The following is an 18,425-nucleotide window of genomic DNA, read 5'->3' as shown; positions in this document are numbered from 1 at the left end:
CAAAACTATGGAAAGATTTTAAACTTTACTTGTAATTAAATAAATATTAATTAAAATGGGCACCATTAGAGGCCAAAAATAAGATGATGATTAAAAAGAACATTGCAACTAACTGCAGGGGAGTTTGGCAATTTTGCACTCTCATCTACTGCTGTGAATGTACATCGGTGCAGCCTTTGGGGAGGCATTTTGTTAATATATGTTAAAATTGAATATATGACTCTCTTTTAACCTAGAAATTAAACTTTTGGAATTTATCTTAAGAAAAATACTTAGGCACATGCACAAGATGTATATATGAGGATGTTTACTACATCATTGTTTTTAAAGGAAAGACAAAGCATTAATATAAATATTCATCAATAGGGGAATTGTCAAATCAATTATGGTATGTATGTATAATGAAATTATCTGCTGCCATCAAACATGATGCAAATATATAGTTATTGACTTAGAAAGATGCCTATAATATGGAGTTAAATAAAACAAAAAGATCAAACAAAAACCAAAAACATAAGTTACAAAACCTTTGAAAAGAAACATTATTCTTATAGCTATAACTCATTCATGTATAAATAAGTTCTGGAAGCATATAGTCAGAATATCCAGAGAGAAATTATGGGTCTTTGTACTCTTTAGTATGTTTATCTGTGTTTTCTGCAGTTTCTGCCATGAGCATATATAGTTTTCAATATAAAATACAGATGAAAGTTTAAGAAAAAAGTATCATCTTGGTTTAGAGACTCTGAGAGGTGAGCTGATCTGGTATATTGCTCAATATAGCAAAACGTCTACACCCAAAGACATGGACACCTAGTAATAATTTTGCTGGTTCTGGAGCAGTTAAAATTACTTCCTGTACAGGCCATTTTTTCATTGATGGGCATATACACAGTTTAATTTGAAAATAAATAAGACAAGTGCAAAACTCTCCTCTCTAGAACATTTATGCCCTGCCTAAACAGCTATAAACAAACCATCCACCAGAGTTGAGAACATCTCATTTTGAAAGTATAAAATGTATGTTCCCTCATACAAAAAAACAGTTTCTTAGATGAGAATATAAATTGGTACAACCATTTTGGAAATCTGACAGTGTCCACTAAAGCTAAATAGACATATATCCTGTGATCCAGCAATTCCACTCCTGGGCTTATACCCAACAGAAATGAATGCTTATATTCACCAAAAGCCTTGTGCATGAATGGTCATGGCAGTTTAATTCATAAGAGTGAAGAAATGGAAATAATCCAAATGATGCAGTCATACTATGAAATACTACACAGCAATAAAAAGGAACAAACTACTGCCCAATACAGCAACACAGATGAATCTCACAGACATTATTGTGAGTCAGAGAAACCAGTCATGGAAACATCATCACTATGTGATTCCATTTACATCATTTCAAAAAAATAAGAAAATAATCAATCAGAGTAATAGTTGGCTTAAGAATGAAGTTATTGCCTTTGAAGGAGACAAGCGACCTTCTGGGATATTAGAAATGCTCTATATAACTTAATTTGAGTGGAGGTTATATATGTGTATACATATGTAAAAATTTACTGAGCTACACATACAGATTTGTGCATTTTACTTATATCAAAGTTATACTTCAATTAAAAAGTTTTTAAAAAAGTAACTAAAAATAAAAAGTCAATCTTTCCAGGAAGGGAAAAATAGGTCAGCACACTAAGCAGAGGCTGTTTCAGGGTGTTATGCAGTCAGCACATTTTCAGACGATGGGAAGATTATTATATCACCCGAATACATTTAATTATTACAACTGGCCAGCAGTCATTTATAGAAATTGTTCATAAATATTTAAACACACTGCCTGGGAACATTTCTGAAGAGCTTTTAATACCTCCCAGTCGAGGTACATTGGTGTGATTTTCCAAGATCATGCTCTTGACATTGAAGTTATTGAAAAATCCAGTGCAGAGTGACTGATGTTAGTAAGAAAGAAATCCATTGCTTTCTTGTCCTTTGTTTTACTTTATATTCCTTTATTTTAGGCCCATGATATTCATTATGCTTAAATGAGTTTCTAAATATGGAAATCCTGCCTGACACTTTCCAGTTTGCCCGCCATTCTGTTACCAAACTCCCCCACCTAAGGGCTCTGAGTCAGGTCTCTATTGGCAAATCTGCCTGATGGTTTATCTATAGGAGAAGGAGGATGGAAGAGAATTTGGCAAGGACAAACTATTAAAATGTCATGAGCAGTTCTAACAATTTTAAGATTTCTTTAAAATTATTTCATTCTATCATTTCTTTACTGAAATATTTTGCTTCTAATTAATTAATTTCCAGGCTCTCCTGGTTCAATAGTTTCTTTTTAGTATAAACATTCAGTCACTCAAAGTTAAACGCTTTAGCAGGTCTCTGAATCTTTTAAATGGTCATTTTGGCAAGACTATGACTTTTCAGGTAAGATGGCTCTTCTCTCAACTTTCTTTCTCTTACATTGCTATATTCCTAGATGGTATTTGAATATCTGAGAATGAGATGGGAGATACGTCATTAGCGAGCCTACGTGGTTGCAAAGCCAAGCAGATCTAGGATTGCTTTGTGTCTTCTGCTTCCTCAGGTGTCTCTCCGAGGAAATGTCCCTTTGCTGGTAGCTTGTATACTGTACACCTTGTTGCCATCTATACTTAAAGCTGGAGTGTTGATCTCTCCCAGCTGGGTCAAGGTTCAGCTGTATTCCCGGATGATCTCAGGCTCTCCTTTGTCCTAATTGGAGTCATAATCTCTGAATATCTGCACATTCTCCATCCAGTTCTTAGCGTAGGTGTTCTATCCTGCAGGACCCCTTTTCTCTCACCTTAGTAGATCCTGGGGCAGGGTGTCTTGACTTCACTCAGCTCCTTGGTATCTGCCTGTGGGGATCTGTGGAAATTTCCAAATCTAAATTCAGGCCATGGGCCAGTAGTCTTTAGCTTTAGGGTGCATCTCAAACACCGGGAGGTCTTGAAGCACAGGCTGCTGGGCCCCACCCTCAGAGTTGCTGACTCAGTGTGTCTAGAGTGAGGTCTAAGAATTTGCATTTTTAACTGATACTGGTGCTGCTGGGGCAGTTACCTTTTGACAACCACTGGCCAAAGGATAGTTGATGAGAACCTATGAAATCATTAGCTTCTAGATTCCCTAACGTGAATTAAATATATATATATATATATATATATATATATACATACATTCATATATCACCTGTTTTTGAGGTTCTCCTTATCTAACTAGTCCCTCTTTGGGTTTCTCATATTTCCTAATCTCTACCCAACTTCCTTACATCCTTTCATCTCTTCACAATCAGAATAAATAGATTTGGCTTTCACATCTCCTATATGCAATACTGTCACCCTAGGCAACAAGCCAAATAGCACAGCTGTCATAGGAAGGCAAAGTATCTTCTTTATACTTTACGGAAGACCTGGTTGTGCAAATGCTCAAGATATTTAGAAAAATTTCTCTTTCTAAAGAAAGTCTGGCTTTGAAGACAATTGTCTTTCTGAAGGATCAGAGCTTGGTCCAACTAAAGAATGTCTCTCAGAAGCTTAACTTTTTCCCTTTCTATCCTGTTGTAACAATCCCACCTCTCTGCTTTCTGCCTCCCTTCATCGACAGCAGGCAATTGGATGTCTTCAGTTAACCAGGGAGAAGATTATGATCAAGGAATTACAAAATACAGAGGTCATTAATATTTTACTAAATTATCTTTTTTATGGATAATGTCCATTAAGGACCCCATTCTATTTCTTTATTTGAGGGACCGGTGACCAAAGACCTCAAATTACAGAGCATGCTGCATATTATAAAGTAGAAAGTGAATGTATCCCTAGTGCTAAAATGGTATTTAAATTACTTAATCTCTATGGAACCAAAAATCCCTATATACTGTAATCATTTTCAAATATTCGCTTTCCTGCCAATAGCTATATTTTGCCAGGTTGTGGAGACAAAGCAAGTTGGCAAGATGACAAGAAACCTGTAATTGGCAGTACAGAAAATCTTTCTACTGCCAATTTCAGTGGCAGGTGCCTGGGATTTGATAAGATATGAAAGGAAAATTTGTTGCTATGATTCTGAACTTTGTAGAGAGCCACTTCCTGATACTTTAATGTTAAAATCACCAGATCTATGCTGGTCAGATTTTTCAGGTACGTATGCTATCTTAGTGGGCCTACCACCTCAATACAACTCTCCAAATTTGGGGGAAAAATATAATAATTAAACAGGTGAAACATCTAGACAACAAATAACACTCCATAGAATGAAGCAGGATAGACCCTTTTATATAAATTACATTGAGCATTTCTTGTTTGTGGAACTAACTAAAAACTGACTTATTTAATGTATTGACCTTGAACTCTTGTTGGGTTTCTTGAACTATCTTCAAAGACAACCAATTTTTAAACCATGCCAGAGGTATGATGGTTGGTGTATTTCCCATGTACATCAACCAGGAATGGGGCACAGTCATTGACACCTTACTGACAAAGGAAAAATTTTACCGAGCCTTTGTTTACTTTTGGACTCGCTCCTGTGGCATCTAATTTCTACCAGTATGAACACAAAGAAGTCTTTTACATTAAAACAAGAAGCAAAGTGAGTACCATTGTATGTTATTCATTGTCTTAATTAAGAGATCTGACCCTGAACACCATCTCCTTTCAGTGAGGCTCATTGCCCTGGTAGACCTCACCAATAAAATGGGCATCTGTTTTCCTAAAGTGGATCCTGGTACTCCCATTTTATCTCATCCATTTTCCCCAGAGTTTTTCTACTTCCTTTTTCATAAGGAAGGGTCTTTACTGTAGAGAAGTCAGTCAGAAGAAAAGAAAGTTGTTTTCAGAGGAGTCTATATTGAGTAATCTTCTTTGTTTTTTTTTTTTTTATTTCAGCTTATTATGGGGGTACAAAAGTTCAGGTTATATATATTGCCCATGTCCCCCATCCCCCCGAGTCTGAGCTTCAAGTGTGTCCATTCCCTAGACAGTGCACATCGCACTCATCTCGTGGGTATGCACCCATCCCCTCCCTCCACCCCCCATCCCCCCATTCAGAACTTCAAGCGTGTCCATTCCCCAGGCAGTGTGCATCGCATTCATCAAGTAGGTATACACCCATCCCTTCCCCCCATACCCCCACCTCTGTCCGATACCCAATTGGTGTTATTCCCAAATGTGCACTTAGGTGATGATCAGGGAAACCAGTTTGCTGGTGAGTACATGTGGTGCTTATTTTTCCATTCTTGGGATACTTCACTTAATAGAATGGGTTCCAACTCTCTCCAGGAGAACCAAAGAGATGCCATATCGCCATTATTTCTAATAGCTGAGTAATATTCCATGGTATACATATACCACATTTTGCTAATCCATTCATGAATTGATGGGCATTCAGGTTGTTTCCATATCTTTGCAATTATGAATTATGCTGCTATAAACATTCGGGTGTAGGTGTCTTTTCTATAGAATGACTTTTGTTGTTCTGGGTAGATGCCCAATAATGGGATTGCTGGATCAAATGGTAGGTCTACTTGAATCTGTTTAAGGTATCTCCATATTGCTATCCACGGGGGTTGCACTAGTTTACAGTCCCACCAGCAGTGTATGAGTGTTCCTGTCTCTCTGCATCCACGCCAACATGTATTGTTTTGGGACTTTTTGATAAAGGCCATTCTCACTGGAGTTAAGTGATATCTCATTGTGGTTTTGATTTGCATTTCCCTGATGATTAGAGATGTTGAACACTTTTTCATATGTTTGCTAGCCATTTTTATATCTGCTTTTGAAAAATTTCTATTCATGTCCTTTGCCCACTTTTTGATAGGGTTGTTCGATTTTTTCTTACTGATTTTCCTGAGTTCTAAATAGATTCTTGTTATCAGTTCTTTATCTGATGTGTAGTATGTGAAAATTTTTTCCCATTCTGTAGGTTGTCTGTTTACTCTCATGACTGTTTCTTTGGCTGTGCAGAAGCTTTTTAATTTAATCAGGTCCCATTTCTTTATTTTTGTTGTTGCTGTGATTGCCTTAGGGGTCTTTCTCATAAATTCTTTGCCTAGGCCAATGTCTGTAAGAGTCTTTCCTACATTTTCTTCTAGAATTCTAATTGTTTCACACCTAAGGTTTAAGTCTGTTATCCACCGTGATTTGATTTTTGTGAGAGGTGAAAGCTGTGTGTCCAGTTTTAGTCTTCTACATGTGGCTATCCAGTTTTCCCAGTACCATTTATTGAGTAAGGAATCTTTTCCCCAGAGTATGTTTTTGTCTGCTTTGTCAAAGATTAGATGGCTATATGAGGATGGTTTTATATTTGGATTTTCTGTTCTGTTCCACTGGTCAGTGTCCCTGCACTTGTGCCAATATCAAGCAGTTTTAATAATCACAGCCTTGTAGTATAGTTTGAAGTCTGGCAAATTAATACTTTCCATTTTGTTTTTGTTCCTTAAAATTGCTTTTGCTAAATGGGGTCTTCTCTGGTTCCATACAAAGCGTAAAATTATTTTTTCTGTATCTGTGAAAAATGATGTTGGTAATTTAATAGGGATTGCATTGAATCTGTAGATCATTTGGGGCAGTATAGACATTTTAACAATGTTGATTCTTCCGATCCACGAGCATGGTATGGTTTTCCACCTATTTACATGCTCTGCAATTTCCTTCCTCAGTGTTTTGTAGTTCTCCCTATAGAGGTCCTTTACCTCCTTAGTTAAATATATTCCTAGGTATTTTATTTTCTTTGTTGCTATTTTGAAGGGTACTGAGTCCTTAATTTGGTTCTCCATTTGACTGTTATTGGCGTATATGAATGCCTCTGATTTGTGTGTATTGATTTTGTATCCTGAGACTTTACTGAATTCATTGATCAATTCCAGGAGTCTCTTGATTGAATCCTTGCAGTTTTCTAGATATAACATCATATCATCATCAGCAAAGAGCGAGAGTTTGATCTCTTCTGTCCCTATTTGGACTCCTTTGATTCTGCTCTCTTGCCTGATAGCTCTCACAAGGACTTCCAATACTATGTTGAAAAGTAATGGGGACAGTGGGCAGCCTTGTCTGGTTCCAGTTCGAAGTGGGAATGCTTTCAGTTTTTCCCCATTCATTATGATGTTGGCTGTGGGTTTGTCATATATGGTTTGTATCATTTTTAGATAGGCCCCGTCAATGCCTATTTTGTTAAGTGTTCTTATCATAAAAGGGTGTTGAATTTTGTCAAGTGCTTTTTCTGCATCTATTGAGAGGATCATATGATCTTTATTTTTGCTTCTATTTATGTGGTGAATTATATTTATAGATTTGCATATGTTAAACCATCCCTGCATCTCTGCGATGAAGCCCACTTGGTCATGATGGATAATTTTTTTGATAAGCACTTGGATTCGATTTGCTACAATTTTATTGAGAATTTTTGCATCTATCTTCATAAGGGATATTGGTCTGTAGTTTTCTTTTTTTGTTGCATTCTTTCCTGGTTTTGGTATCAAAATTATGTTGGCTTGGTAAAATGTGTTGGGGAGAATTCCATCCTTCTCCATGTTGGAGAATAGTTTATGTAGGATGGGCACCAGTTCTTCTTTGTAGGTATGGTAAAATTCAGGTGTGAACCCATATGGTCCAGGGCTTTTCTTTTTGGGAAGGTTTTTTATTACTGTTTCAATTTCAGATCTAGATATTGGTCTATTCTGGAATTCTATTTCTTCCTGGTTGAGACTGGGAAGGCTGTGTGTTTCTAAAAATTTGTCCATTTCCTCCACATTTTTCAATTTGTGTACATAAAGATTTTTATAGAATTCATAGATGATATCATGTATCTCTGTGGCATCAGTCGTGATTTCTCCTTTCATGTTCCTGATGGAGGTTATTAGAGTTTTTTCTTTTCTGCTCTTGGTTAGTCTAGCCAGAGGTGTGTCTATTTCGTTTATCTTTTCAAAGAACTTTTTGTTTTATTAATCTCCCTTATGGTTTTTTTGTTGTCCTTTTCATTTAGTTCTGATTTTATCTTAATAAATTCTCTCCATCCTGCCAAAATGATTTCTTCAAAGCCCAGACTTGTCGTACCTTATGGCCTCAAGACTCTGCTCGAGGGAGTTAGCAGAGCCATTTTCAAAACCAGTCCACCAAATATCACCCAGTTTGCAGCAGCTTATTTTAAAGAACTTATTGTGTTCAGAGAAGGGAATACTTCTCTGGATATAAAAGATCTGGTTAAACAGTTTCATCAGATTAAAGTAGAGAAGTGTTCAGAAGGAATGATACAAGAGAAGAAACCAGAATGTGTAAAAGAACCAGAAGGAACATCTGCAGTTTCTCCAGCACCTACATGGATGGAAAAATCCACAGACACAGAGGAGGACAATATAGTTGGAACACTATTTAGCAACAAACCCACCCAGTTTCCATCAGTTCATGCTGAGTTCTTAGAGCATGAGAGCACAGCTGAAGCAGCTCATGGTCTGTCTTCTAAACCAACCACCCCTAAGACTGCTAGCCCACCCTCATCACCACCTCCAGCAGGTGTCTCTCCAGAGTTTGCCTATGTCCCAGCTGACCCAGCTCAGTTTGCTGCTCAGATGTTAGGTAAACTTTCATCTATTCATTCTCATCAATCTGACGTTTTAATGGTGGACATGGCAACCAGCATGCCTGTTATCAAGGAGACACTGAGCTCAGAGCCTGATGAAGATGTCACGGTGGCCACTTCTCTTGTGTATTCTAGAGAAGTGGTAGCAGTGCAGGTTGTGAGCCAGAAATCTGACCATGTAGATTTGTGTCCTAAATCTAAAGGCAATAAGGCTGAACTACCAACGGCTTCCTCATTCCTCTTGCAGGATGAACAAGAACCTCCTGCTTATGATCGAGCTCCTGAGGTCTCTTTGCAGGCTGATATTGAGGTTACATCAACCATTTGTATATCATCTATCTATAAAGATGAGCCTGTGACTGAAGGGGTTGTTTATGTTGAACAATTGCCAGAACAAATATTTATCCCCTTTACTGATCAAGTTGCTTGCCTTAAAGAAAATGAGCAGTCACCACCAGTTAGCTCCAAACCTGTAGTACACAAGACGGTCTCAGGCATGTCTAAAAAATCTGTAGAGTCTGTAAAACTTATACATTTGGAGAATGTAGAATATGATTTCTCAGTACATGTGGAGGCAGAAGCTACAGTTCTGCTCTCTGACACTTACATGAAAGTTCTGCCTGAGGTATCTGCACAGCCCCTGGATGCAGAGGGCTCCATCACAATAGGCTCTGAAAAATCTCTGGACCTTGAAGTGGAGATAATTTCAATGATCACTGACAAAACTGGGCAGGAGGAGTCAGGGGAAAACTCTGTACCCTGGGAGATCCCCAAACCTGTGTTCCTTGGGGAAGCTGCAGATGTACCTATAAAATCATCTGGTGGCTCCATTCCTCCTGTTCCAGAAGGTCTCAGTGCACCAGAAATTGAACCAGAAGGGGAAGGCAGCACCTGACAAGGTTTGATGAAGCCAGCACTAGCAGCAAGCAAAGCAGGACAACCACCACCATATTCTAACATGTGGACCCTTTATTGTCTAACTGATATGAATCAACAGAGTTGCCCATCACCACCACCTGTACCTGGGCCTTTCCCCCAAATAACCTTCTATTTATCTAATCCTAGGGATCCACAGTTTTTGCAGCATCCACCAAAAGTAACTTGTGAGATGATGTACGACAGCAAGAAGACCAGTGACCCCCCCTTTTATCTTAGTAGGCTCAGATGTTCAGGGAGCACAGGAATGGAAAGCTCTTCCTGGACATGCTGTTGTTTCACAGTCAGATGCCTTGAAGAGATATGCTGCAATACAACTGCCCAATGCTGGTTGCTGCAGATCAGAAATTCCAGAAACACACCCTAAATCCCCAGAATACTAGTTCTCCTACAAGTGGAAAAGATGTCCACAGACCACAAAGCCCTGTTTTTCTTTCTGTTGCTTTCCCAGTAGAAGATGTAGCCAAAAAAAGTTCAGAATCTGGTGACAAACGTACTCCCTTTGGAAGTTACGGTATTGCTGGAGAAATTACCATGACTACAGCCCATGTTCGCAAAGCAGAAACTTAAAGCTGGTAGGTAAATTTTCCTATCATTAATATGTGGTCCTTAACACTCTTGAGTTTTCAGCATTTTGTTGACCTGGAAATTGAGATATTTAAAACAATTAAATCGAATTAATATGTAATGAGTTGTAGTATACTCTAATTTGATGTGGTTACTGTCTCCACCTTCATAATCACTATTACCAACACACAGGTGCACAGCAGCACGGTGAATAACATCAACAGTTTGGTGCCCAGTACATGAATCAGCCAAGTCATCAACTCGGTGACCTTTGAATATTGGGTTTGTTGTCTAACACTGGTAGATGCTAAAGGGGGATGGATTTTTAAAAAGGACAAGATAATCTAGCTGGCATGGTTAAGGAATGGGGAGGAACAGAGACAATAGCTGGGAACAGCTGGAAAGAAAGGTAAGAGAGAAGTGCTGGTCATATATGGAATGCCCAACACGTGAGGTAAGAGATTGGTCTAGAGAACCATTCTCAATTCCCAGCTGATGAATCAAATGATTCTTAAAATAATGGTGAAAGTGCAGATCCTCTTTCAGTCTAAAAACTGAAACAGGATCCACACTTTTCACCTCTCACACAAACGCGCACTTCTCTTCTCTGGTGATAATCAAATCAAACACAGGACTGACAGAGTCCCTGCACCTGCCACACCACACCAAAATTTCAACTCTAACGAAGGATTCTTATACTATTGAGTGAAAATTGCTCCTGTCCTTAAAATAATGGTGAAACAGTGTTGGATTAATACTGAAAAGAATGGTTTCTTCAAAGGTTCTAGTACCAAGTATTGGTTCTGGGCCTCAGGATAGTTAGCTGAGCCTCAGGATAGTATGGTCTGCGAAAACTATCTTACCCTTAAGGATGCAGAGACCAGCCTTATAAGAATTATGATGAAAATTGCCATTAAAGAATGGCAAATAATTATCAAAATAGTGTTTTTTTTCAAAAGTTTCAGTCTAAAAACTGAAACAGGATCCGCACTTTTCACATCCCACACAAATGCACACTTCTCATCTCTGGTGATAATCAAATCAAACACAGGACTGACAGAGGCCCTGCACCTGCCACATCACACAAAAATCTCAACTCCAATGAAGGATTCTTATACTAATAGGTGTAAAATGCTCCGGTTCTTAAAATAATGGTGAAATGATGGTGGATTAATACTGAAAAGAATGGTTTCTTCAAAGGTTCTAGTACCAAGTATTGGAAATACCAATTAGCTGGGCCTCAGCGTGGTTTGGTCTGCGAAATCTATCTTAGGCTTAAGGATGCAGAGTCCAACCTTATCACAATTATGGTGAAAAGTGCTATAAAAAATGGCAATTAATTATCAACATAGTGGTTTTTTCAAAAGTTTCAGTCTAAAGACTGAAACAGGATCTGCACTTTTCACCTCTCACAAAAATGAGCACTTATCTCTGGCGATAATCAAATCAAACACAGGACTGACAGAGGCCCTGCACTTGCCACCCTACACAAAAATCTCATCTTCAAGTTAGGATTCTTATGCTAACGGGTGAAAAGTGCTCCAGTTCTTGAAATAATGGTGAAACGATGGTGGAATAATACTGAAAAATGGTTTCTTCAAAGGTTCTAGTACCAAGTATTGGAAATACCAAATTAGCTGGGCCTCAGCATAATTTGGTCTGCAAAATCTATCTCAGGCTTAAGGATGCAGAGACCAACCTTATCACAATTATGGTAAAAAGTGCTATAAAAAATGGCAAATAATTCTCAACATACTGGTTATTTCAAAAGTTCTGCCACATACCTCCTGGAAATATCCACTCACCTGGGCCTACACATAGATTGATCTAGAGAACCATTTTCGATTCCCAGCTGATGAATCAAATTATTCTTAAAATAATAGTGAAAAGTTACTTTTCAACATAGTATTGGAAGTCCTTGCCAGAGCTATCAGGCAAGAGAGCGGAATCAATGGAGTCCAAATAGGGAAAGAAGAGATCAAACTTTCACTCTTTGCTGATGATATGATGTTATATGTAGAACCCCAAGGATTCAATCAAGAGACTCCTGGAATTGATCAATGAATTCAGTAAAGTCTCAAGATATAAAATCAATACACACAAATCAGAGGCATTCATATATGCCAATAACAGTCAAATGGAGAACCAAATTAACGATTCAGTACCCTTCAAAATAGCAACAAAGAACATAAAATACCTAGGAATATATTTAACTAAGGAGGTAAAGGACCTCTATGGGGAGAACTACGAAACACTGAAGAAGGAAATTGCAGAGCATGTAAATAGGTGGAAAACCATACCATGCTCGTGGATTGGAAGAATCAACATTGTTAAAATGTCTGTACTGCCCCAAATTATCTACAGATTCAATGCAATCCCTATTAAATTACCAACATCATTTTTCACAGATATAGAAAAAATAATTTTACGCTTTGTATGGAACCAGAGAAGACCCCATTTAGCAAATGCAATTTTAAGCAACAAAAACAAAATGGGAGGTATTAATTTGCCAGACTTCAAACTATACTACAAGGCTGCGATTATTAAAACTGCTTGATATTGGCACAAGTGCAGGGACACTGACCAGTGGAACAGAACAGAAAATCCAAATATAAAACCACCCTCATATAGCCATCTAATCTTTGACAAAGCAGACAAAAACATACTCTGGGGAAAAGATTCCTTATTTAATAAATGGTGCTGGGAAAACTGGATAGCCACATGTAGAAGACTAAAACAGGACACACAACTTTCACCTCTCACAAAAATCAAATCACGGTGGATAACAGACTTAAACCTTAGGTGTGAAACAATTAGAATTCTAGAAGAAAATGTAGGAAAGACTCTTACAGACATTGGCCTAGACAAAGAATTTATGAGGAAGACCCCTAAGGCAATCACAGCAACAACAAAAATAAATAAATGGGACCTGATTAAATTAAAAAGCTTCTGCACAGCCAAAGAAACATCACGAGAGTAAACAGACAACCTACAGAATGGGAAAAATTTTTCGCATACCACCCATCAGATAAAGGACTGATAGGAAGAATCTATTTATTACTCAGGAAAATCAGTAAGAAAAAATCAAACAACCCTAACAAAAAGTGGGCAAAGGACATGAATAGAAATTTTTCAAAAGAAGATATAAGAATGGCTAACAAACATATGAAAAAATGCTTAACATCTCTAATTATCAGGGAAATGCAAATCAAAACTACAATGAGGTATCACTTAACTTCAGTGAGAATGGCCTTTATCTTCTTTGGTTTTTAATCAGTCTAATGTAATGTATAAAATACCGGACCAGAGATGATAAAGACTGATTTTATTTTTTAGTTCAGGCGCTAATGTTACGTATCCTGGAGCAGGTCACTTCTCCTCTCTGGATCTTTTTTATAAAACAGAAGGTTGTAACAGAAGATGTCTATTCTTCCTTATACTAAGTTGTAACAATACAAAGACTCGTGTTAGGGTGCTATGAGAATCCTTGGCTTGTTCATACTGCCTCTAAGCTGCTTAGTATCAATCCAATTTGCTTTATTCCAGCAAAGGGACATAGAAAGATGCCCAAATCACTGGAGAGAGGGGATTAGTAGAAGCCACTAAGTCTTATACATGGTCTAGTTCCTAGGGTCCTCACCAAATACCCAACATTTTTTTCCCCAAAGTTTCTCTACACCTTTTGAGTTGCTCTATGGAAAAGATTAGCTAAGAGAATGGAAGTGTTTATCTTTGGGGGTCTTGTGGTAGAGAATTCCTAGATTTCTTCCCCTCATATAACAAGGATTTTAACTTTCAAACAGTCTCTCACCTATAGACCAGACCCACTCACATTTTTCTTAACATTTTTGTGCTTATAGGTATATTTTCTGAGCCTTCAAGAAGCCTCTTTTCCCTAACCTCTACCTCCATCATGTACTGCAGTTTAGAATTTATATTGGATCATATATCAATATATCTCCAAGAGGCACATCAAGGCCTCTGGAAAGGTAGAAAGCCAATCAAGATACAGACCTAGAGATGTTTCCTAAGGTAGTGATTGTTTGGGGTCCATAGTACCCCAAGTCAGGAAGGAAAAAAAACATCATTTCTACATGTGGAGGTTTAGTTGCACAAATTTTCAGAGGTCCATTAGTGAACAACTAGTCACAATATATTAACTTGTCATCTGCAGCTAAGTAAGGTCTCTATAACAAGAGTCCCATGAAGCTTTAGTTATGCCTATAATTACCCCATCCTAGTTAAGTCTAATTTTAATACCTCCACATAATATGCCAGGAAAGGAATTATATGTATAAACCAGCTTTTAATTAAGAGGAAAAAAAAAAACCTATGCATACTTGGCTGCTCGGTGTTCTTTCAGTTTCTTTAATGCAGAAAATGGCATATTAGCCTTTAATGGCTCCTGATTAATAAGTACTTGTTTCAGGGCCACAGAGACTGAAATAAGATAAACACATATTAACAGCACGGGAATAATAATGAAAGGAAGTAAAGTGTCACTGGTTTAAAATGCATATTGTAAGTGATTCCAAAGGCATGGAAACGCAGTTATTAAACCAGTACAGAGGACCATGGGCCACTTTTATTGAAGTAATTAAATACTCTCATCAAGTCTATGGCTTCTTGGATCATTTCAGGCAACTGGAAATTAGAGAATAAATGTTAATTGAGGCCTAATGGATGGCAGACAGCGTGACTTCTTGACTTCAGTGGACACAGTGGCTCACTCTTAAGGCCCACTTACTACGGAAAATGCATGGCCTATTGAATTTTGGGGTTGAAATGGGAAGAGGGTTTGAACAGATGGCACCATAGTCAACATTTTCTTTAATTTGCTTATAATTGTGGTATTAACAATTACAACAATAATAACAATAGTGAAGCCTTATCGAGCACTTAGTACATGCCAGGCACTATTCTAGGCAGCAGATAGGTTTTAACTCACTTTAACTTGACCACACCCCCGTGCAGTGAGCAGTATTCTATCATCGTGCTGACCATTACAACATCTGCTTCTGATCCTCCAAGTCAAGGGTGCTCTTTTGTCCTTCGTCAGTCCACGAACATGGCCAGGATTTCTCTCCTCTTGCCATGTCTTAGAGTATGTGTCTTTATTTCTATTTACCTCTCTCTGGCCCTCTCACTGCTACTGAGATCAGAGACTACATTTACTAATCACTATTTCTTTGCAGTGCCTTCTCATATTTGTAAAGTAGGAGATTTGAATAAATTAAGAAATACTGTATATCTTTTTTTCTCTCAAAGAATATGTCAGGATATGTTTTAAATGTGTATAGCTTATTGATTAAAAACTCAGAAAATATAGTTATGAAGCAATATGTAAAATTTGATTCCAATTTATAAAAAAGTTATATATAAATACACGTAGATTAGAATATATAAAAATGCTAAAAGTGATTATTTCTGTACAGGAAGATGATGAGTGATTTTTATTGACTTTCTATTTTCTAAAACAAAGATATAAGATTATAGTAAATGTTGGCTATTAAGATATTTATTGATTTGAATATAATCATAGTTTTGTCCAATTACTTTTGCTGAATACTAAATGGCACAGGGAATAAATTGGAGAAAGAACCTAATATCCAATAAGTGTTTCATAGAGAATTCTAAGTAAGAATTTTATCTGTCCTTTGGGAAATCCAGTCTTACTGATTAAGAGTTGAGCAAGGTATTACTAGGCATTCACATTATCCATTTCTGTTTTCTACAAAGGCTTAATCCATTATTTGTTTCCAAGACCAAAGTGTGGGAACATCAGGACTCTTTGGCAATCTGAATCTAGTTTAAGGATACCAGGCCTAGGGCAAGCCAGAAACAGAAACTTTTCTTGGGACACTTGTTTTCAGCATACTTCCCTGAGGCATACTCTGAAAATTTGGCACCGTGAATTGGGGTTACTCTAAATAACCTTGCTTTGAACAACTCGGAGTATTTAGGATCCCTTAAAATCATACTTGGCAAGGTTCTTATTGATCAAAGTCTTTCTTACTCTTCAAAGCTTTGTGGCTGCTATGAAGAAAACATTTTCAAACGACTGCAGCTAAAGTCTGCATAGAAATGTTTAAGTATCAGCTAATGCCAACGTAGCAAATTCTGCAGCAAATTTTAAATTTATGGAAATGCAAAGAAAGTTTTCTATCTTGTTGCTGTGGTTAAGTAAAATTCTTGCCCTCTTTGCTTTTTAGCTATAGGAATAATTCTGTGCTTAGTTACTTCATATAAGGTTTCATTTGGCCATGTAACAATAGATAAGGTGACAGGTACAGGAAAAATCTAATCTGAAAGGGAAGACCATTTTGTCATAAAAGGCTTTTCTATTTGATGACACTGTCCAGATAAACATTTCCTGGATTAAAGCACTATTTACAGGCACTTGGAAAATCTGACTTTATCAGTTTGGAAACTTTGCTATTCCTAATCTATTTGTTATGTTTTATTTAATGTCTATACTATTCACCAAGATTCCTGAAATTTTACTTATTTATTTCACTTGGTTATAAATTGTCAAAACTCTCCTTTTCAGTGGAGCTGAGGAACACAAAGTACTTCAATATTTTTTCTCTTCAACATACATACACTTAAATGGTAGTATCCAGAGCTTCTTAATATAGTCTGCCAATGCTCAAAGAATAAAGGAAAATAAGATTCATTTTTACTTATATTTTACAAATAATGCATGCTCATTGTAGAAAAAGTAGAACATACAAAAGCAAAAATGAACATAAAACAACTCATATTTCCACTATTTTGAAATAACCATTGTTAAAATTTAATATATACCTTTTAGATTTTCCTCATTTTATAGATATATAAATAGATAAATTTAGTCTAAAAGGTGATCATAATTTTATGGTATCATAAATCATAATCTGTTTTCTATCTCTTTGCAACATAGCAAAAGCATGTATCTATATTATGAATGTAATTCTACATTTACATCTTTAAAAGCTGCTTGATATTTCATTATTTGATAATATCACAACTAAATAATCCTTTATTCTGGGAAATGAAAAGATTTTTAAATCTTTGTTGTTATAAATGTTATCATAGTGAGTTTCCTTTTCACTAAATTCATAATCATTTCCTTAGGTTACATTCTTATAAATCTAATATCTTGCTCAAAAGGTATGCACATTTTAAAGCTTTCATGATTTCTTGCCAGATTGCCATCCAAACAAATGACACCATTTTTTCTCTCAACATCATTTATGGCAGTGTCATTTCTTGAAACCTTCTGCAGCACTTAGCATTATCACTTTTATCTTTCAGATTTCATGATATAAAAATAACATCTGAATATGTTGAAATTCTTTAATTATTAGTGAGGTTGAAATTTGGTCATATAATTATCATTCAATTGTATTTATTCTTTTGTGAACTGCCTATCTTATTGTTCTTTTTAAAATTATGGTAATGTTTTTCATGTTTATTTTTAAAAGCTCATTTTATATTTAGAATACCTATGCCTTTGCTGCTGCACATGAAGTTAGTATTTTTTCAATTTGTATTTGTGTTGAATTTTATTAATGTTTTTAAATACCACTTTTTAAAGTTCATAAAGACCAAGATAACTTTAAAAAATTGTAAAACTAAAATTATTCATAGTCTAATTCAATCTTTTTTCCCCAACCTGGACAAGATCTAACTCCACCCCAAGATATTTGTAGTCCAGTTCTTTCCTTTGAAACTTCAAAAAATTAAAATATGAAACTATTGTTTTTAACTTGCACTGTTCACTTAATAATTTATCATGAATATTTCCCATATTATTTCATATCATTGTACAAGAAATAATGTATACATTATGAGGACATACTGTATCTAACAAGATATACTGTTAGACTCTTTGATTCTGTAAAACTAAATTGAAAAAAATATATATATATAATAAAAAAATAATAAAAAAAAAAAAAATAAAAATAAACTGACAAAAATAAACAATGTTTGACTCTGTATCTGGGGGTCTGTTTTCTACAAGATAACATTTCTGCAAACTGTTTTTTCCAAATATTTCTTCAAAGAAAATTTACAGTTTTGATAAATCTAGCCCACATGTGAATACTTATATTATTTCAAATCAAGATCCCAGCATAAAACCAAGATGAATTCTGACAAGACTTTGACTTGTAGGCATCTCACTAATGACAATAGCTTAGAATCATGCTGACTTTCTGTCAAGGACAGAAGTTCTTAAATGCAGACATAAATAAAGTTCAATTTATACATGACAACTTCTAACAGACTTGGGATTCCTGATGAATTCAGTGACTGATGTTTTAGACCAGCAGAGTGGGACACTG

The 18,425-nt window shown here is 36.3% G+C and overlaps 1 pseudogene; it reads left to right on the top strand.

Moving 5' to 3' along the window:
• Positions 1-8,041: 8,041 nt before the first annotated feature.
• Positions 8,042-10,101, top strand: LOC138386732 (uncharacterized; annotated as a pseudogene).
• The last annotated feature ends 8,324 nt before the right edge of the window (positions 10,102-18,425 follow it).

Source organism: Eulemur rufifrons, chromosome 7 (genome assembly GCF_041146395.1).
Source record: "Eulemur rufifrons isolate Redbay chromosome 7, OSU_ERuf_1, whole genome shotgun sequence".
Lineage (NCBI taxonomy): Eukaryota > Metazoa > Chordata > Mammalia > Primates > Lemuridae > Eulemur > Eulemur rufifrons.
The sequence above is the reverse complement of the archived record's forward strand: the minus strand, read 5'-3'. Positions and strand labels throughout refer to the sequence as shown.